Genomic DNA, 21,996 nt, shown 5'->3' on the forward strand with positions numbered 1-21,996 from the left:
ATCCTCTTGTTCCATTATCATACCACTACACCCCCCATCATCCTCTTGTTTCTTCATCATACCACTACACCCCTCTTCATCCCCTTTAAAACAAAAAAATCTATACTTACCTGAATGATTTCTCCAGCCCCCCAGTCACACGGCTGGCGGGCTTCCTGCGTCGGGGCGGGGTTTCCCGCGGAGGGGGCGGAGCTTCGCGGGACATGGTTTTTTTTCACCACGATGCTCCCTGCGCCGACATTAGTTCCCCCCGGTGCACACAGAGCTCCTGGGGGGCCGCAAGACAGCCGGCCCGTCCCAGCCTGCCTCTTGTGATCACAAGCAAAACATTGCTTGCAGGAACAAGAGGGAGTGGGAGGCGGGCAGTGCAGTGGCAAGGGGGGGCCTCGCGGGCCCCCCCCCCCTTGGTAGCGGCCCGCGAGGCCCCCCCTTGCCACTGCACTGCCCGCCTCCCACTCCCTCTTGTTCCTGCAAGCAATGTTTTGCTTGTGATCACAAGAGGCAGGCTGGGACGGGCCGGCTGTCTTGCGGCCCCCCAGGAGCTCTGTGTGCACCGGGGGGAACTAATGTCGGCGGTCGCTACGCGGTCGCTACGCCACTGCTCATAGCAGCATAGAGCGTCATGTCCATAGCTCTCATAGGTGATAATATAAACTCATTGCAGCATAGAGCGGCATGTCCCCAGCACCCAGGGGTGATAATATAAGCTTATAGCAATATAGAGCGGCATGTCCCCAGCACCCAGGGGTGATAATATAAGCTTATAGCAATATAGAGAGGCATGTCCTTAGCTCCCATGTGTAATACTATAAACTCAGCAACATAGAGCGGCATGTCCTTAGCTCCCATGTGTAATACTATAAACTCAGCAACATAGAGCGGCATGTCCTTAGCTCCCATGTGTAATACTATAAACTCAGCAACATAGAGCGGGAAGTCCATCACTCCCAAAAATAATAACATATACAAGTAACAGCATAGAGCCCTGTCCATAGCTCCCGTGGGTGTTGGTATGTATATATATATATATATATATATATATATATATATATATCGGCCCAGAATAGCCTCTCTATAACTCCCATAGATAATCATGTGTATTGAGAGCAGCAGAGGAAGCATGTTTATAGTTCCCATACCTAATGGCATACACAGAGGGTAGCAAAAAAAAATGAATGTCCATAGTTGCTAGAGTATACTAAAAGGAGCACAGAACGACATGTCCATAACCCCCTACATGATGGTGAGCACGGGCTTTAGGAGAAAAATGCCAAGATATGTCCTCTCCCCCCATCTCTCACATGGGGGGTGGGAAACACAGAGTTAACTAAAATACCAGTCTCCCATGTCCTGCGCCCGTATCCCAGAGAGAAGACTGCGCCCGTACACCTCTTCGCCAGGCCGCTCCTGCAGCTTGGGAGACACTCTCCTCTCCGGCCATACTGCAGCTCTCCTCTCCCACCGCTCCATGCCTGCCCGATACCTCACCACAGCCGCATCTCACAGGAGGCGTCCGCTCCACGCCGCCATGACCAGAAGCTCTGTGGCAACCAAGGAAGCCACCTACAGCCGTCCCGCCGCCACCACAACGGGCATCCAGGGTGAGCGGAGCCCCCGACTCCTGGAGCTCAACATTCCCGGGCGCCGCGCTCCACCATGCCGACATCATCCATTCCACCACTGGGGAGGTTCTCCACATCACCAGATCCCGAGCTCCCACAGCCAGAAAGTAGAGCTGGAATTCTGGAAAGGCGAGACCTGCCTCTCCCCACAGTTGCGTCCATGTTATATATTTGATTGTAGCTTTTTTTCTGCCCCTGATCAAAAAATTCAGAAGGGAAGTTAGTTTTTAAAAAAGCTTTCAGGGATAAATATTGGAAGAAAAAAAAAAGAGGAGCGACTTGGGTCCCTTTAGTAGCGACCTGGGTCCCTTTAAGAGTGACCTGGGTCCCTTTAAGAGCAATCTGGGTCCCTTTAAGAGAGACTTGAGTCCTTTTAAAAGCGACTTGGGTCCTTTTAAGAGGGACTTGGGTACCTTTAAGAGCAACTTGGATCACTTTAAGAGCGGAATGGGTCCCTTGAAGAGCGACCTGGGTCTCTTTAAGAGCGACCTGGGTCCCTTTAAGAGCGACATGGGTCCCGTCCCTTTAAGAGCGACTTGGGTCCCGACCCTTTAAGAGCTACTTGGGTCCCGTTCCTTTAAGAGCGACCTGGGTCCCGTTCCTTTAAGAGCGACTTGGGTCCCTTTAAAATTGACTTGGGTCCTTTTAAGAGCGACTTGGGTCCCTTTCAGAGCTACTTGGGTCCCTTTAAGAGCGACATGGGTCCCGTCCCTTCACGAGCGACTTGGGTCCCTTTAAGAGCGACTTGGGTACTTATAATGGTAAAGATCATTGCTCGGTTACCATGACAATCTTACTCATGTCAGTGAGACAAAATCGTTAAGGACTTTCCATATATTACATCTTCTATTGGCCAATAGTGGACATGTGACTGTGTGGATGTTGTGAGACATTGCCTGAAGAGACCTTAGAGTTCCTATTGGCTGCTATATCTCAGCTATTTGCATATGTGCTGTGATTGGCTGTTAGCGTTTAGAGTGTGGCCATTATTTCCAATGGGCCATTATTTTCTATGGGTAATTAGGGGTCTTTAAACGTAAATTTCTTAAAAACAACAAATCCGATCGGCCACACCACCGAGGGCTTCGAAACGCAGTTTGAAAGGAGTCTGTGCGCAAAGCGGTTCAGGCTGTATTACACGCAGAAGAATGGCTGGTAGAATAAACGGAAGAAGAAGAATACGGATTACAATATAGTGCTTTTCAAGCACTATAATAATGAGTATAGGCAAATGCTACAACAATATATAGTCCTTCTATCATATTTCAAAGGTGATCTATTTAAACCATTTATACATAGAAAAGAAATCCAGATCGTAACCATTCTATACCATCAACAAATACCTTTATTAAACTTCATATAATAAAATATATAAAATCACTAGGAAACAATACTCCAGCAATGTATCGTGTAACTCGCGTTATGGACATACAAATTTAGCTTGTATATCAAAGATGTAAATATTGACAACTTCTGCATAGAGCATTTTATAGTCATGCATATCATAAATTTGAAGACATTATATATATAAATATATATATATATATATATATATATATATATACACATATACCACTGTAGAAAAAGCCATAGCATAAAGAAGTCTAAAGACCTGTGTCGCTGCTCTATATATACTAATACCTACTTATCCTCATATAATATGATGTATCAGATCATATACTGTAAGACATGCTCTTCTTGCACCTTACCCATAATGTAAATGCAAGTGAAATCACATGGAAATCACATGGATAACTTGCCGCGAATTCTGCTGCTCGTAACCGTGCGCTCCCACTCGCATCTCTGCCCGTGCCATAGACTCCACTCTATGACCATGGAGTCTATGGCACAGGCGGAGATGCGAGTGGGGGCGAGTGGCGAAATCTACGACAGGTGATCTGCCCAGATTCCAGAGTGTGCACATGCCCTTAGGGTTGGATTCTGAATGGTTCCAGAGAATGTACACCAACGATCGGCACTCCAGCAGGGTCGTGGTGCCAAGGGAACACTGAATCCACAAAGAAAATAACACAATCCCGGCACTCACTTGATTGCAATGAAGAAAGGGTGTTTATTCACACAAGTGGTTTGCTGCACGCATTCTGACCATAAGGTCTTTTTCTGGTTCCAGAGAATGGGGTCCCGCCTCTTCCCGCTGAAGCGATGGGTCGCCATGCACTCCCAGACACTTTATTAATTTTTTATAAAGCTGCAGAGATAACTGAACACTGTACTCAGCTGGCAGTTTCATAGAGAATGAATGGAGCACATGCTGATTCACAACCACTCCATTCAGCAGGAAGAGTTGGGTCCCCATTCTAGCACTCATGGTAGGCTCAGAGGTCTAAACCCTCCCAATCAGACACTAAGGGCCCTATTCCACCGGACGATTATCATTTGCATAATCGTTAACAATTAACGATCTCAAACGACCGCTATTGCGAAAGACCTGAAAACGTTCACTTATTTCCATGGAACGATAATCGTTAGTTATGATCGTATTTGCGATCGTTTTTTTCTTCGCTTTTTCTTTGCTATTGCGTTCGTATCTACTGCGAACGACCGAACGTCTTATTCAATGCAAACGATTTGCGGATGTCTTGCGAACGAGCAACAATAAAAATAAGCCCAGGTCTTATAAAGCGATCAACGATTTCTCGTTCGATCGTTAATCGTTAACTGCATTTCAACCAAACGATTATCGTTTAGATTTGAACGATTTAACGATAATTTGAACGATAATCGTCAGGTGGAATAGGGCCCTTATTCCATGGATAATAAGTTTTTGGGTTTTTTTTACTTTCAAATGGGAAATGAGATGATTCCCCTCAGTGGTACAGGGATACATGATTTGTTTTCACATTATCAGAGGGAAGTCGCAATCTGGCGTCTGCCTTTTCACTGGGAGATTCCTACTGTGAGGGGGGAGCTGATTTTGTCAGAATTTATTCTTCTAAACTAGGGTATAGCCGCTTGTAAGCCACCCAGCCATCCGCCGACTGTCACAGCACATCATGGAGACAGACCACACTGGGAAAGTATTTAATTATATTGTAGTCTTCTATGAAGTCATGTGGTTTCTCAGGACGTGCTCTTTAAATTTCTGTTTGCTTTGACAGCTGGAAATCTATTGTACATGTAAAAGAGACAGAAACCAAGTGGATCCCATTAACGTCAATCAGGTATGCATCCACTTTAATCTATTTAGAAACCTAAGCCTTGACACCAATGTGCACAGATCCTTAATTTCCGCTATGTAAATAGTAATCGGTAAGTTCATATAATGTACTAGTGTTGGAAATAACCAAAACCTTTGGTTGAACTTTCGATTAGTCATGTCTGCAGGAAATTAATAGCTGTCCTTTTACTTTTTCTGCCGTCGTTTTTTATCTGCATTTTGACAACTCATTTTTCTTAATATTTCTACGTATAACTGCAGAGCTCATCTGGGTGAGGAATTGTTCATGGGGAAATGTGAATATTCATCATCAAGCATGTGCAGCATGCTTATTCTGTTGTAGAAATGCCAAAGATTTTTACCATGTATTTTACTTCAATATATCTATCTGTCAGGTTGGGCAACGTCTGTTTCTGCCACGTGTTGCCTCATCAGAGTAGAAAAATGCAGTGTGGATAGGAAATCATTACTGATCTATGTACCGGCAATGGGAGCCTATCTGACTGCTTAAGATGATCCAGTTGTGTTTGTTCCTATCGCTGTATGTCTAAAGTGCTGCATTGTATCTCCCTTCCCCTCTCCCTTTAACTTGTGATCCATGTCATCACAAGCAGTTCACTGCTTAGTGTAACCTCTTCCTGTGAAGGTGGCCATTAAGGGGTTATTACTTTGGGTAAAAACATTGTAATCCTAAAAATGGCTTCGGCCTTGTAACTGCTTCTAGAAGAAGTAGAGGAATGCTGGCAGCACGCCCATGAGAAAAGCACCATGAACCTACATCATAGTCATAATAGAAAGCTAGGAAGAGACACTTATCTATAAACAATTTATGGTAAACATCAAGTTGTGCCAGCCTGACTGCGCAGTACAGGAAGCCACTGACCATCTATAGACTGACCTATGAGAGTGTGACATGTATGTGTCTTGTGACTTGAAACCCCACCTGCATTAAAAGCTTATATATATTTCTTGTGAAACCAAAAAAAGCGTGAGTGTGCAGGAGGTTATACCGTCTTTTTGCCTGGTGTCATGTTTTCGTCGCTAGCGCTCAGCTTACTTAATTTGGACAGGGGTAGTCACTTGGGAACAAGGGAGTTGAAAAGCAAATCTCACCTTGACATTCCTTGCTGTGCTGCTGCAGTTTCTTTCATTGCCGCTCACGTAATACCATTTAGAGCTTGTGCATCAGTAACCCCTTCTGCTTCTACTTGCCAACTAAATTGCTATGCTGTATAAATGATCAGCCCAGTTTAGTGCCAGCTTGTTCAGTGCACTTTCAAAAGCATTATGCCGTGGCAAAACAGAAGTATGGGCTGTGCTGTGACTAACCAGAGAAGTAAGGGAAAGGAAGCCCTGAGTGTGTACTACTGGCAGGCAAACAGCCCAGCTTTGGTCCTGCCCTGAAAATGGAGAGAAATGTAAATAGCTGTGCACCATGGAAGGGGCTCAGTAATCTCAAAAGTGGTGAGAAGGTAATTTTAGTGCTCTCACTGAAGGGTTAATCCTGCGCAAGCAGGTCGCTAGTTACACTTTAAAGGAGAAGTCCAGGGAGAGGGGAGGACATTTCAGGCAGGACGTGGGGTTAACATAGTAAAGAAGGTATATTTATTTACTTGTGCCCGTGCAGCACAGCATCGCGTTCCTGGCCCCCGCTGACATTCCTCATATCTTCCTTCCTGTTACATCCCGACCCGGCTGACTGATGCCCGACTCAGCCAGTCAGTGACTGAGGCAAGACGACACTGATGCAGTCACTGTTTGGCTAAATCCCACCCGGTTAGGATGTTTTAGCTAATTCGCATCATACCCCGAAGCAGAAAAATGACATCCAGCGGGGTTACGGGAGCCTGGTAATGCGCCACAACGCTGGCATGAGGTCTGGTAAGGATACGTTATTTATTATGCTCCCCACCACCCCCTGCCGGAAATATTTACCCCTAACCTCGAACTTCTTTTTTAAGGAATAAGGTTTGAAAGATGAAATAAGATTACTATATCGCCAAAAATGCTTTCCTACATAAAAGTCATTGTCACATTTGAACTTTTTAATCCTTGCTAAGGTAGAATATTATATACCTTTTTTTATTCAGTGGGTACATTTCAATACAAAATTGGGTTTCTAAGCATATTTTGATACACACAATGGTGTTTTGTCCTTTGATTAGTAGCAAAGTTTGCTCATAAATCTGTGTGTCATGTCAACAAAAAATGCAGTGTGGATAGGAAATCATACACATAGGCAATCAAACACATAGGCAAGAAGAAGGTATCGCCAGATAAGATGGCAGAGATGCAGGCACGGATTGATGAAGAAAAGGAAGGCGCTTGAGGCAAAACTTGACATGGAGGAAGAAGAACGGAATAAAGCTAGAGCAGAGTTGGAGAAAAGGTAGAAGGATCTGCTTAAGGCCAAATAAGTCCTCTAGATAATGTAGTGCTGTCCTGTCACCAGTCTGTTTGTCAACACAGATTTTCCAGAATTTTTTTATGTGTATTTGTTTTTTTCCCTTTAATATTTTATTTTGATATCACAAAATATAAAAACTACATATACACTCATATAGTTATTGTACCAACTAGGGATGGTCCGAACCGGCCAAGGTTCGGGTTCCTATAAACCTGAACTCTCGGCATTGATTTCCGCTGTCTGCTCGCTCCGTGGAGAGGGTGTATACAGTGGGAGGACCGCCTGGAAAACTGGGATACAGCCATAGCCATAGGCTGTATCCCGGTTTTCCAGGCGGTCCTCCCGCTGTATCCACCCGCTGCACGGAGCAGCCAGACAGCGGGAATCTGATGGCCGAGAATTCGGGTTCATACGAACCCGAACCTCGGCAGGTTCGGACCATCCTTAGTACCAACAAATACACATGGCATAATTTCTAATTTATCATATTACCATTCCCTACCCCCCAAAGAAAGAGAAGAGGGGGAAAAAACTTAAATTAAATTTGTTTTTATAGAAGTATTCCAAGTTAAGGAGGTACTCTTAGCAACCCATAACAATCCCAGTTCTTTTCATGTACAGTATAGGCCCTTTGAAAGGTATAATCAGGAACTCGATATTTTATTGTGAGCAGCTTTTTTTTCTGCATTTGCTTTAGTTTGAAGGAATCTCTCCAGCTACTTGGGATATTGGGAAAGTTATTTTAACAGGATCTCTCCTTTTAAAGGGATTTTCCAGACTAATATGATTAATGGCCTGTCCTTGGGCTATGCAGTAAATCAATGACCAGCGGGGTGCTGACACCCTGCACCCCTGCTTGTTAGCTGTTTGGCCCCTGCACTACGCAGTTAACAGGGCTACAAGCAGTTGGCTGTATGTACTGCATAGTGGCCTGGGCAGATTTACGCACCTCAGCGTCCCTTGACTTGAAGAGGAGCTGAGGTGCAGTAACTTGGCACCACCATTACAGTGAGCAGAGCGAACTACCTATGGCCCCATTCACTGTGTAAAGCAAGCACCGCACAGCTGAAGATAGGCCATCAATCATAGTAGCACAAGAAAATTTAGGCCTACACACACGAATCCCTCTCCCAGAATAGACTTTACCATCTTATCGCTTCTAGGAGGGCCGGAGCGGGGCCGCAGGCCTACGTGCAGGCCCGCATGACTGGGGTTTGGAGGAGGGAGCCTGCGCGTGGTCTGCGGAGGGGGGGAGGAGCTTAGGCTATATAGGGGGGAGGCAGCGAGCGGGAAGTCAGTCAGGCGGGAGACCGTGAAGCAGTCGGTCCTCCTGCACCGCACGTCCCCTCACCATGTCCGGCCTACCTGATTTGATGGAGCAGCTACGTGCGGCCGCGGGCTCATCCAACGCGGCATGGCTGGAAGGGAGACTCAGGGAGCTATTGGCGGATGCTCCCGCAGCGCCGGATAATCCTCCTTCCCCCACCCCCCGGGAATCCAGGCGCCCTGCTCGGAGGACTCGGCCGCCGGTAAGGTTGAGTCCGGGGCAGGAGAATGTAGGGGCAGGGCGACGCCCACGGAGCCCCTCCAGGGACCCTCCTGGCCGGGTTCCGCGGCCTGGGCCTTCAGGCAAGCGGGCCCGGTCCGGGAGGAATCCGTACAGGCGGCCCGGCCCTGCGGTGAGGCGCAGGTCCCCTCCCGTCCGGGGGGCGGGGCCTGCCCGTCCCTCCTCGTCACGTGACAGCTACCCAGCGGCGGCGGATCCCGGCGAGGCTCCGGCCGGGCCGTCGGCTCTCCCTCCGTCTGTTTCTGAGGCGGCCGGGCCCAGACCCCGGTCAGCAGTGTTGAGGCCGCCCAGCAGCGGGGTGTCTGGCCAGGCAGCCCCTTCTCTCCCATCCGTTGCAGCCGGAGGTCCTGCAGTGTCAGCAGCAGCCACAAGAGGGAGCCTGTCTTCCAGCTGGGCTTCCGGTGGCGTGTGGGACGACATTCCTGGGAGCAGTTCCGCGGGGGCGTTGGATCCAAGTCCGCAGCGTTTGGAGTCTCCTGTACCGGCTGGTGGGACCACAGCACCTGCGCAGCCTGGTGAGTTCTTGTCTTTGTCTTGTCCGTTTCCCCCTATTTTGATGTCTCAGAGTGATGTGGTTAGGCCCGTGGTAGATTCCCCAATTCCCCCGGCTAGGGGCGGAGGGTCAGGTTCAGTTGGGCAGAGTGATAGTATTGGGGAGTTGCTGGGGAGTGTGCGTGAGCTGCTGGCGAGGTGTGAATCGGGGGTGGGTTTGGGGGGGGTGTCCCCGCTTGCGGCCTGGGTGCAGCAGCAGTCAGGGTCTGTGGGGACGAGAATGGAGAGTTTGGTTTTGGGCGGGCAGAGTGTAGTCCCCTCTAGGGAGGTGGGAGTGGCGGTGTCAGTGCAGACAGAGAAGGAGAAGGAGGGGGATCAGATTCGGTTGGATGATAAGGCTAGGGGGGAGGTGTATGTATGTTTTGAGGGCCCCCTAGGTGCCCATTTAAAGAAGGAAGTTAGGGAGAAGATATGGAAGGATGAGTATATAGAAATATTCTCACTCCTTCCATTGGAGAAATTTAACCTTGATAAGGGGAAGAAGGAGGATAGTAAGAAGGAGGAGGAAGAGAAGAGGCGTTGGCGCTTGATCCCCCAGTCCTTCAATAACTGGTTGCAGGCTTTCGCTATCTTGGCGAGTGTTATAGGGGAAAAGGCGCCCGAGCACTGTTCGGCCCTTTTTTGCTATATGGACGCCATCAGCGAGGCTCATCGGGTCTACGGAGGCCAGGCTTGGCTCCGGTACGATGAGCAATTCCGGCAACGGAAGGCCGTCAGGCCTTCCATTCGCTGGGATCATAAGGACATAGGCCTGTGGTTGAGAGTTATGGCTCCCACGCGGTATGGGCACCCCTTTCAAGGAGGGGCCGGTACGTCCGGCCATGGAGCTCCCGGCGGAACGACTTCCGCCGGTGGTCAGCAGACGGGACAGAAGTCTGGTGTTTGCTGGCAGTTCAATGAGGGGCAATGTAGATGGGGGGCTGACTGTAAGTTTAAGCATGCCTGCTCCGTTTGTAATGGCGCCACGCACGGGGCGGCTAAGTGTTTTAGGAAAGGAAAGGGCCGGGGTTACGGACAGGGGAATAGCCAAGGGGGCAACCCCGGTGAAGCTGGCCGCGATGCTCCCGTATCTAAGTAGGTTTCCTGATAGGCGGAGAGCAGAACTGTTGGTGGGAGGATTCAAGGATGGGTTTGTTATCCCCCCTCCGCCTCGCCCTATCCCCTTATCTTTAAGGAACTTAAAGTCGGCCTATCAATACCCTCAGGTGATTCGAGAAAAATTAGCTAAGGAGGTGGCGCTAGGTAGAATGGCGGGCCCCTTTGATTACCCCCCCATACCGGATTTGGTGGTCTCTCCTCTGGGGGTGGTTCCCAAACGGGAGCCGAATAAATTTCGGCTCATCCATCATTTATCCCACCCCAGGGGTTCCTCAGTCAATGATGGTATAGACCCGGAGCTTTGCTCGGTGGTGTATACGTCATTTGACGCCGCGCTGCATTGGGTTAGGTTGTATGGGGAAGGGGCCTTGATGGCCAAGGCCGATGTGGAAGCTGCATTTCGACTTCTGCCGGTCCATGCCGATAGCGTCCGGCTACTGGGTTGCTTCTGGGATGGGGCCTATTATGTGGATCGTTGTCTGCCCATGGGGTGCTCCATCTCATGCGCATACTTCGAGGCCTTTAGTACGTTCATAGAGTGGGTGGTGCGGGATTTGACAGGTGTCCGATCCCTCATCCACTATCTGGATGACTTTTTATGTATCGGTCCCGGGGGTTCACCCGTGTGTGGGGCGCTACTTAGTGCTTTAGAAGGGGTGACATGCTCTTTCGGGGTCCCTCTGGCGGCAGAAAAAACGGAGGGGCCCGGTACGGAGCTAGTTTTTCTGGGGATTACCATTGACACTCGGGCTATGGAATGTCGGCTGCCGGAGGACAAGCTTTTGTCCTTGAGGCATGAGGTGGGGCGGGTGAAGCGGTGCAGGAAGGTTCAGTTGAAGGTACTTCAGGCTTTGTTGGGGAGGCTGAACTTTGCCTGTAGGATCATTCCTATGGGGCGGGTATTTTGTAGGAGGTTGGCGGCTGCGACCTCGGGGGTGCAGGCCCCTCACCACTATATACGATTGACCCGGGACCACAGGGATGATTTGGAAGTGTGGGACGGTTTCCTTACTCAGTTCAATGGTAGATCTCTGGTGATGGCTGAGGTGATGGATACTGCTGACTTTGAGCTGTACACGGATGCGGCAGGGAGCTGGGGTTTTGGAGCGTTCTGTCAGGGGCAGTGGTGCGCGGAGAGATGGCCGGTGGAGTGGGAGGGGGCGGGTTTACTCCGGAACCTGGCCTTTCTAGAGTTGTTCCCGATAGTGGTTGCGGTTTTTCTGTGGGGGGGGCGGTTCAGGGATCGTAAGGTCAGGTTTCATTGCGACAACATGGCGGTGGTGTTGGCCCTGAATCACCTGTCGGCCTCTTCTCCGCCGGTTGTGCGGCTGCTGCGTTGTCTGGTGTTGGAATGTTTGAAGTTGAATGCGTGGGTGGTGGCTGTCCATGTGCCGGGAAGTCTTAACTCAATTGCGGATTCTCTCTCTCGCTCGCAGTTCGATCGCTTCCGGGAGCTGGTGCCCGACGCGGAAACCCACGGCTTGAAGTGTCCGGAGCACCTCTGGGAGCTGGGCTGCGAGCGGCAGGGCAGTTGATTCGGGCTTCCCTGGCTACTGGTACGTGGGCCTCCTACGAGTCTGCGTGGCAACTGTGGGAGGAATGGTGTGTCGAGGGTGGTGGAGCTACGTCTGGGGAGGGTAGTGTGCTCCTTTTACTGTGTTGGTTGGGGGTTATGTCTGGAGAGGGTTGGTCGGTGGCAAAGGTGAATCGGGTTTTAGCGGGGCTGGCGTTTGGCTTTAAGTTGCGCCGCTTGCCTGATATTACTAAGGATTTTGTAGTGGCCCAGGCGGTGAAGGGGTTTAGAAAGGGGAGGTCCACCAGGGATACCCGTCGGCCGGTGGGATTCCAGCTGTTGGAACGGTTGGGGGAGGCGGTTGTTGCCGTTTGTAGTTCTCCATTTGAGGCGTCTTTGTTTAGGGTGGCGTTTGTGCTTGCTTTCTTCGGGGCGTTGAGGGTAGGGGAACTCGTTGCTCCTAGTGGCTCTAAGGTAGGGGGATTGTTGCGGGCAGATGTGGAGGTTTATCCCGGGCGGGTGGAGTTTTGGATCAGGAAGTCCAAGACGGATCAGGCGGGGGCCGGGCGGCGGGTAGTGTTGGGACAGCTGTCTGGTTCTGGGATTTGTCCGGTGCGGTGCTTGGAGGAGTACTTGGGGGTGCGCCCTAGGGGTGCCATCCCGCTGCTGTGCCATGCGGATGGGACATACTTGTCCCGATACCAGTTCACAGCGATTTTTCGGCGGTGCTTGTTGTTTTTGGGTTTGGACCCGTCTCGTTTCGCTCCACACTCGTTCCGGATAGGGGCCGCGACTGAGGCGGCGAGTTGGGGCTTGGGGGCGGAGGTGGTGAAGAAGATAGGTCGTTGGGAATCGAACCGTTATAAGAGTTATATTCGCCCCCATTGGGTTTGAGCAGGTGGAGCTGTTAGAGTAGTCGGGGGGGGGGGGGGGTGTCCTGATGTTGCAGGGATGTGGATTTTAGTTATGTGTTTGTGGTTTTGTGTTGCAGGTAGACCGCCGTGCCTTGTGTGGATATTTGGGCACTCTTACGTGGCTCGGGGAGCGCAGCGGGCAGATGTGCGTCCCGAGGGGAGGCAGCTTGGGTTCTCGCGAGAAATGGCGGTGGTCAGATGGCTGGGTATTGGTGGTCTGGTGTGGAGTAGAGTGCTGCCCGAAGTTCGACGTTTTGTGGGGTTGGACCGCCCCCCGGAGGTATTGGTCTTGCACATGGGCGGGAACGATTTGGGGGTGCGCCCCATGCGGGAGCTGATCCGGGATATCCGGAATGACCTATTCAGGCTGTGGACTGAGTACCCGGGAACAGTGGTGGTATGGTCAGAGATTGTACCTCGGGCGACTTGGCGCACAGCCAGATCAGTGGAGAAGCTAAATAAGGCGAGGATAAAGGTGAATAGGGCGATTTCTGGCTTTGTAACGCGCAACGGAGGCGTGGCTGTGCGGCATGTTGATCTGGAGGGCGGTCAGGAGGCTTACTGGTTGAGAGATGGAGTGCATCTGAATGCGGTTGGCATCGATCTGTGGGCTTTGGCTTTGCAGGACGGGGTGGAGAGGGCTTTGCGGGTGGGGGGTTACTCGCAGGCTTGAGGTATTCAAGGCCTACTCGCAGGTGGCGGGGGGGGGAGCTCCTTGTAGTTGGAGGCAAAATTGATGGGGGGATGGGGGGATCATAGTGGGGTATGACCCTCCTCCTCAATGATGTTTAAGAAATTTTTGGGGGGTCTGGCGCTTTAAGGGCTCTCACTGAAGGTGTATAACCAGAGAGCTGAGGTTGGCTTGGGAGCCCTACATGGTTGAACGGTGTCTCCGAGTCGGGCTGGGCGTCTGGAGGCAAAAATTAATGACAAGAATTAGTGCACAAAGTGGGCGTCAGATCTTTTGGGGAACTACAAGGACCTCCTCTACAGCTATTCTTAGGAAGTTTTTGATAGGATGTTTTGGTATAATAAAAATGTGTTGATAAATGTTTTTGTATGTTTATATTTAATAAAATTGGCTGCTGTGGCCATATTTAGCCAAAAGGACGAGATTCTGTGTCTTCTTGGGTGTGGGGGGGCGGGGGGGGGGGGGATATGTCTGATGAGGGGCAGGGGTTAAAAGGTTTGGTATGGTGGGGCGGGTTCTTGCGGACCGTACTCTACAATACCAAAGTCAAGGAGGGCCGGAGCGGGGCCGCAGGCCTACGTGCAGGCCCGCATGACTGGGGTTTGGAGGAGGGAGCCTGCGCGTGGTCTGCGGAGGGGGGAGGAGCTTAGGCTATATAGGGGGGAGGCAGCGAGCGGGAAGTCAGTCAGGCGGGAGACCGTGAAGCAGTCCCTCCCTCCCTCCCTTTGTTGCTGGTGGTTGTGGGTGGCGGGGGTCACAGCAGTGGGGCAGGAGTGGGGTATCATGGGTTGGGTTTGTCATTGCAGCCATGGCGGGGGGGGGAGCTCCTTGTAGTTGGAGGCAAAATTGATGGGGGGATGGGGGGATCATAGTGGGGTATGACCCTCCTCCTCAATGATGTTTAAGAAATTTTTGGGGGGTCTGGCGCTTTAAGGGCTCTCACTGAAGGTGTATAACCAGAGAGCTGAGGTTGGCTTGGGAGCCCTACATGGTTGAACGGTGTCTCCGAGTCGGGCTGGGCGTCTGGAGGCAAAAATTAATGACAAGAATTAGTGCACAAAGTGGGCGTCAGATCTTTTGGGGAACTACAAGGACCTCCTCTACAGCTATTCTTAGGAAGTTTTTGATAGGATGTTTTGGTATAATAAAAATGTGTTGATAAATGTTTTTGTATGTTTATATTTAATAAAATTGGCTGCTGTGGCCATATTTAGCCAAAAGGACGAGATTCTGTGTCTTCTTGGGTGTGGGGGGGCGGGGGGGGGGGGGTGTGGTTGGGGTGGTGGTGGGGGGATATGTCTGAGGAGGGGCAGGGGTTAAAAGGTTTGGTATGGTGGGGCGGGTTCTTGCGGACCGTACTCTACAATACCAAAGTCACGGCCTTTTGGCTAAGATCCAGTGTAGTATCTGTTCTTATCAGTTTAATATACTTTACCATCTGTGAATGGAAATCACTGTTACTAGTTTTCTCAGTGTGTAAATTAAAAGGCTACTCCTGAGAGTAATAATTTTTCAGTTTTATGCCATGTGCTCACACACTGTACGGATTGACACAACACAACTCCCACATTGTACACATTGAAACAACACTGCTCCTTTGCTACCCTCCTGACAGAAATTGTGAGAAGTTGGCAAAGGTAGACGGTGTCCAGAAAAGTAACAAGCACATGATTTTTTCCTATTTGTGGTTGGGTTGTAAAACAATAGCCACGTTGTACTTATTAAGGCTATGTTCACACTACGTAAGAGACCGGCCGCTCCGTGACCCCGGCCGGGTCACGGAACGGCCGGTCTCTGGCCGGATCATCTCGGCCGGTACTTAAGTACCGGCCGGATGATCCTTTCGGCCGCAGAGCTCTGATGTGGGCGGGTCAGCACACGCCCGCATCAGAGCTTCCCATAGCCCACAGTGAAGCAAGTGTCCGGAGCCGCTCGCTTCACTGTATGAACTGACCTGTCAGTTATTTGCGGCGCCACATAGATCCCGGCCGGAGCGTATACGACGTGTGTACGCTCCAACCGCGATCACATTGAAAGTTAGGTTATGTTCCACCCCGCAAAACTACGGGCGTAGTTCTACGGCAAGAACTACACCCGTAGTTTTACGTAGTGTGAACATAGCCTTAAGCAGAGCTATATTTTCAGGGTTGTATCAGCCCATTGCTGGGTACATAGGTTTTCAGGTGTTTCCATCCTCTTAACCCCTTAACCCATTTTGACGTCCAGGGATGTCATCATGATTTTAAGGGATTTACAGAGAGGACTCACAATGCAAGCCCTTTCTGTACAGCGCCTTCCCTGGCTGACATACAGTAACTGCAGCTATTAGCTTGCACATCTGATTGTCCGTGCAGGGTAATTAACCATTTAAATGCGGCTGTACAACTGACCATGGCATTCAAATGGCTTAAAAACCCCATCTGTGGTGGGATCTCTCCCCCATCATGCAATCGCAGAGGAGCAATCCCTGCTTCCAGCTGGGTAGGGGCTCTGCGCTGCAATGACACTGTTCCCGGCTCGGCACTTGATTAGTATGGGCTCCAACAGTCCATAGTAATCAAGCACTGACCTCATGGAAAAATGCAGGACATATGTAATGCTTCGATCTCTGAGAGATCAGTGCAGTTATAATAGCAGTCCCCAAGTGGGACTTCAAGTTAGTGTAAAAAAAAAAAAAAAATATATATATATATCCATATTCAGTGGTGCCTTGGATTACTAGTATAATTTGTTCAGAGTCGTGCTTGTAATCCAAATCACTCTTAAACCAAAGCAAATTTTCCCGTAAGAAATCATAGAAATGCAGACAATTGGTTCCACACCCCAAGAATATTTCTTATTCTGAATTACATGTAGAACAGATAAAACAAACATTCAGAAACAGCAGAATATGTGATATTATAAGTTACTGTACAGTAATGGAGAGGATAGGAAACACAAGGGCTGACAGAGACTGTAGGGAGAATGAAGGAATGAGCAGGACATACTGTATGTGGGCACAGTATAGCAGCACTCTCTGTCCGGGGAGAGAAGGGTTACAGCTAAAAAGAGATTACCTCCACAGTCCTGTCCCCTAATGCAAGCCCCAGCCTGAATTGGATCTGCTATGATTTGGAAGGTGAGGGAGCTCTTAAACCAAAGAAATGCTCTTAAACCAAGCCACAATTTTAAAAAAAACTGTGAGCTCTTAAACCAAAATGCTCTTAAACCAAGTTACTCTTAAAGCAAGGTACCACTGTATATATTTTTTTCTATTAATAAGAAACTCCCATCCTATAATAAAAGTTTAAATCACCCCCCTTTTCCCATTTTATTTAAAAAAAAAAAAAAAACATATTCGATATCGCCACGCGTGTAAACGCCCAAACTATTACATCTTCGCATTCCTGATCTCACACAGAAAACAGTGTAGGTGCAAAAACCTGCCAAGTGGCTTTCTCCAGTTGATATTTCCTCTAAGTTGAATCTTCCCCCAGCTCACTTTCTCTGTATAAATAAGTTACACGCGATTTGTTCCACGAGATTAAGGCACTTGGCGGTGAAATCACGAGACCACACATTGGATGGTGTCGTAGGGACTGGACCACGTAAGGCAACGATCTCTAACCCTCTATAATGCATTTCCTAATATCTTTCTTAACCCCTTAAGGACCGGGCTAACGTTCGTTTTTGCATTTTCGTTTTTTCCTCCTTGTGCTTAAAAGGCCCTAGCACTTGCATTTTTACACCTACAGACCCACATGAGCCCTTATTTTTTGCATCACTAATTGTAATTTGCAATGACGGGCTGAATTTTTCCATAAAATATGCTGCGAAACCAGAAAAAAATTATATGCACAGTGAAATTGAAAAAAACAAAGGCAATTCTTTTTCTTTGGGGGGGCTTCATTTTTACGCTGTGTGTCCTATGTAAAAACTGACTTCTTATATATGTTCCTCAAGTCATTACGATTAAAACGATATGTAACATGGATAACTTTTATATTATCTGATGGCCTGTAAAAAATTCAAAACCATTGTTAACAAATATATGTTCCTTAAAATCGCTCTATTCCCAGGCTTATAGCGCTTTTATCCTTTGAACTATAGGGCTGGGAGGCGTCATTTTTTGCGCCATGATGTGTTCTTTCTATTGGTACTGTCATAAATTTGCCTGTGCCGAACTCTGTGCGCCCCTTGGCTCGTGCTGCGCGCCTGAGATGGCGCTGATATTCAGTGTTTTTGTATGTTTGTGCAGTAACCTGAACCCTGTCTGAACACTGGCCTATTTCTAGTATTGTGTTCAGCCCCACCCGTTTGCTGTGTGCTCTGGCTATGAAGGAGTTACACTGCTGCCAGTTCTGATCCGCAGGTGATTCTGTTTGGAACCAGGAGCCTTGTCCATTAGGGGGCAGGAACTGTCTCCTGGTTCCCTATAAGTGTTTTGCTGAGGCTCATTCTAGTGCTGGATATTGAGCTTGTCTCTGCCTGCTTGTGGTTCTGCTATAGTCTGTCCTTACTCTGCCCCTTCTGCCTTGTGTTCTGACCATCCTTGCTAGCCGCCTGCCCCTGACCATATTGCTTGTTTTTTGACTTTGCTTACAGGATTGGGATTTTGTACTTTTGCTGCCCGATTGTTGTGACCCGGACTGTTGACTATTCTTTATTGTGTTTTGTCTGTCTTGTCCTTGTGTCCCACCTAGCCAGTACAGGGACCGCCTTCAAGTTGCCCGCCGCCATCTTAGGGCGGATTGCAGCAAGTAGGTAGGGACAGTGGGCGGGGCTTAGTTTAGGGTGCACTCTCTGTGACTACCATCTTGTCTGTCTTAGCGGCCAACTCCCCAAAAAGACAAAAGCATATGCACAAAAAGGTAGCACATCATAATGAAACTTTATTGAGACAATAACAGAAAATACAGAAAAATACCATAAACTATGCAGGGGTAAAGCAATAAGGGAGACAAACCCCAAACACTACCCTACATTAAAAACACTTAAAATGTCAACATAGGACCCGCCGGCGTACCAGCAAGGTCTAACAACCACTCTGACCCCGGACCATATGGGTTTAACAAAGCTGCCTAAGCAGTATCCCTATGACATATGACATCAAGAAAAATAATTAATATGAACAAAGGGTAGATTAATGAAACGATCACCATGTGTAGTCCAAAAAATAATAAGAAGCGGGTCAGATAGGCAACAGTCACCCCACGCGTTCCGCCGCCCAGCGGCTTCCTCAGGGATCCGCTGGGCGGCGGAACGCGTGGGCTGACTGTTGCCTATCTGACCCGCTTCTTATTATTTTTTGGACTACACATGGTGATCGTTTCATTAATCTACCCTTTGTTCATATTAATTATTTTTCTTGATGTCATATGTCATAGGGATACTGCTTAGGCAGCTTTGTTAAACCCATATGGTCCGGGGTCAGAGTGGTTGTTAGACCTTGCTGGTACGCCGGCGGGTCCTATGTTGACATTTTAAGTGTTTTTAATGTAGGGTAGTGTTTGGGGTTTGTCTCCCTTATTGCTTTACCCCTGCATAGTTTATGGTATTTTTCTGTATTTTCTGTTATTGTCTCAATAAAGTTTCATTATGATGTGCTACCTTTTTGTGCATATGCTTTTGTCTTTTTGGCGAATTGTCTGTTACTTATATGCATTGGTTTAGCACTCCTTACTTTTAGCGGTGCCCACTATTCCTATATATATTACTGTCTTAGCGGCCAGTCCTGACAGGTACCTTGATTGCGCAAATGCAACTTTTTGATCGCTTTTTATGACAATTTTTGGGGATTTGATTCGACCAAAAATGCGCAATTTTGCACTTTGGGATTTTTGGGCGCTTACGCTGTTTACCGTGCGAGATCAGGAATATGATAATTTATTAGTTCGGGCGATTACGCATGCGATAAAAGCAAACATGTTTGTTTATTTATTTATAAAATGGGAAAAGGGGGGTGATTCAAACTTTTATTAGGGGAGGTTTTTTTTATTAATAAACTCCTTTTTTTATTTTCACATACAGTAATTAGAAGCCCCCCTGGGGGACTTCTATATACACAGCACTGATCTCCCATTGAGATCAATGCTGTGTATTGTGACAATCTGGGGGTTACTCACTCGCTGGGATCGCCATCTCCTGGGCCTGAGACGGTTGGCACATCACAAATTGCAGTCCAGTCAGTGCTGTATGCTTTATACTGACCTCAGTCAGCTTTATTTATCCATTCAAAAAAACACAAGACATAGGCAACACTGCCAATAAAATAAAACCTAGGCCGTCTAGCCACTAACTAACACCACAGCTTCCCTAGCTGTCACTTATGAGCCTAATGCTCAATATCACCAGCTCCACTGGTCTCACCCAGACTTGTCTGCAGCTCCCACAGGCCTAGTGCTGCCTGTTCTCCCACACTGGGAGTCTTCACCTGGGAGCCATCACCTGGGCAGCTCTGGAGTCTCTAATAGAGCTCCACCAGGTGGTTTCAGAGCCTCGTTAGCTCTAGGGCTGGAGTGGAGTATCTGGAACAGGAGCTCCACCTGAACTCCAATTCCCACTCCAGAGGCATAGAACTGCCTCTTACAGCCCCACCATGCCACATATCCTCCCCCCCTGACAAAGGCCGTAGGACTTGTCACTTTATTAACACCCCCTCCTGGGTCAAAGGTCCTACATTGGGGTAAGACAGGCATGTCCAAACTTTTTTCGAAGAGTGCCAAATTTGATGAAGTGAACATGTGCGAGGGCCGACCATTTTACATGCTACATGCTTTATAACACAGGCAGATAATAGCAAGCTGGATACCTGGGGGGCCGTAAAAGTTTGAAACGCGGGCCGCAAATGGCCCTCCGGCCGGACTTTGGACATGCCTGGGGCAAGATGTGACACCATTCATGACTTATTTTCTTTTTCTGGGGACACACCACACACTTTTCATGAGGTTTTTGTTTTCCCCGCATTTTCCATAACACAGAACCACCGTACCCCACTTTCTCACTTTGCCGTTCATTTCTTTCATGACCACGTCCATAAGTGGAGACATACATAGGACGGCTGTACTGAGAACCACTCTCAGCAGGCACACAGTCCTTGTTCTCATATGTAATTTGGTTTCCCTTATTGGTAACATCCAGGCTGTTACCCTTGGCAACATGAAACCTCTTACTTCCAGCTACATTGGAGGGGACTGTATGAGTGACACTCGGCTCAGACATTGACTGACAGTTCTCACTACCTCTCACTTCAGACAGGGCAACATACAGACTGCAGACACTTTCAGTCTCCAAAGTGAAAGTCTTTACATCAACTTGTTCATGCACATCTGTGTACTGAGGCCACAATTCCCTTGAAGTTACCTGTTCATCAGCTGCACCAACTTCAAGACTCCCTGTAAGAGGTAATGTGTGACCCAACACAAGCTCTTCAGCTGGATCTTCCCTGGCCACCATCTCATCATCTGCTACTTGTGGCATGTTCATATTAGCCACAGGAACAGCTTCTGGGACCTGACAAAGCAGAGATTCTATAACAATAAGTGGTTCTACTACTGTGTGACCACCACTGACCTCACTGGATGCTGCTACTGTGTGACCCTCACTAACCCTACTGGATGCACCACTCAGGTCTATCTGGCTCTGCATTGTAACACGGTCACCCACACCAGGCTTACTGTCATAGACACAGGGGGCGCTCTCAGACAAACCACGTGCATACGGCTTCCTACCAGGCCAAGCACATCTGGCTATCTCCATGCAACATTTCAGTCTACAACCATATGCACACTGGTCACTTTTTCCCCTTTTATTTCGGAGATACCTATTGGGCACAGCACAGCTGTTGTAGGAACATAGTTTAGGTGTGAGAATACACAACACATTTTCACTATGTTTCCTCACCACATGCATTCTCACTGCATCACTTTGGGAAAAACGTGCCCCACAAACCCAGCATACATACCGCTTACTGCCACAGTCACTTCTCACATGCTGTTTGACTTTGTAGGTCACTCTCTTGGCATAATATAAACCCATGGGCTTGTGAGTCTGCTCACCCTCCTTGTTATCTTCAGCAGATATTTGGTTGCCACTAGCAACCACATTGGCCTCACTTGACTCAGTAAAGGCCACCAAACTCTCTGTATTGCTTTCAACCACAGCATATGCATCCCATGCAATACTCTGGTCCTTACACACCATGACCTCTAGGGGCAGCACTGCACCTTCATCACATGCAATCATCTGGTCATTATACACCATGACCTCTAGGGGCAGCACAGCACATTCATCACATGCAATCTTCTCGTCATTACACATCATGACCTTTAGGGGCACACTAGAGCGAATCCCCTCTGCTGCTTTTTCTGCTTTAGAGGTTAGTTCACACTCTGCATTCATTGGAACTAACGCTGTAGTACACCCATCATTTACCTGCTTAGGTTGTGGGACATAGTTATGGGTTAAATGCATGTT

The 21,996-nt window shown here is 48.6% G+C and overlaps 1 non-coding gene and 1 pseudogene across 1 annotated transcript; both read left to right on the plus strand.

The window, feature by feature from the left end:
* The first annotated feature begins 1,528 nt into the window (after window positions 1–1,528).
* LOC138782702 (kinesin-like protein KIF3A) overlaps window positions 1,529–21,996 on the plus strand; it is a 38,855-nt pseudogene continuing 18,387 nt past the window's right edge.
* On the plus strand, window positions 14,910–15,103 carry LOC138780607 (U2 spliceosomal RNA). Its single transcript, XR_011361343.1, has one exon. It is a non-coding gene; the product is annotated as a U2 spliceosomal RNA (small nuclear RNA).

This window comes from Dendropsophus ebraccatus, chromosome 1, assembly GCF_027789765.1.
Source record: "Dendropsophus ebraccatus isolate aDenEbr1 chromosome 1, aDenEbr1.pat, whole genome shotgun sequence".
Classification (NCBI taxonomy): Eukaryota; Metazoa; Chordata; class Amphibia; order Anura; family Hylidae; genus Dendropsophus; species Dendropsophus ebraccatus.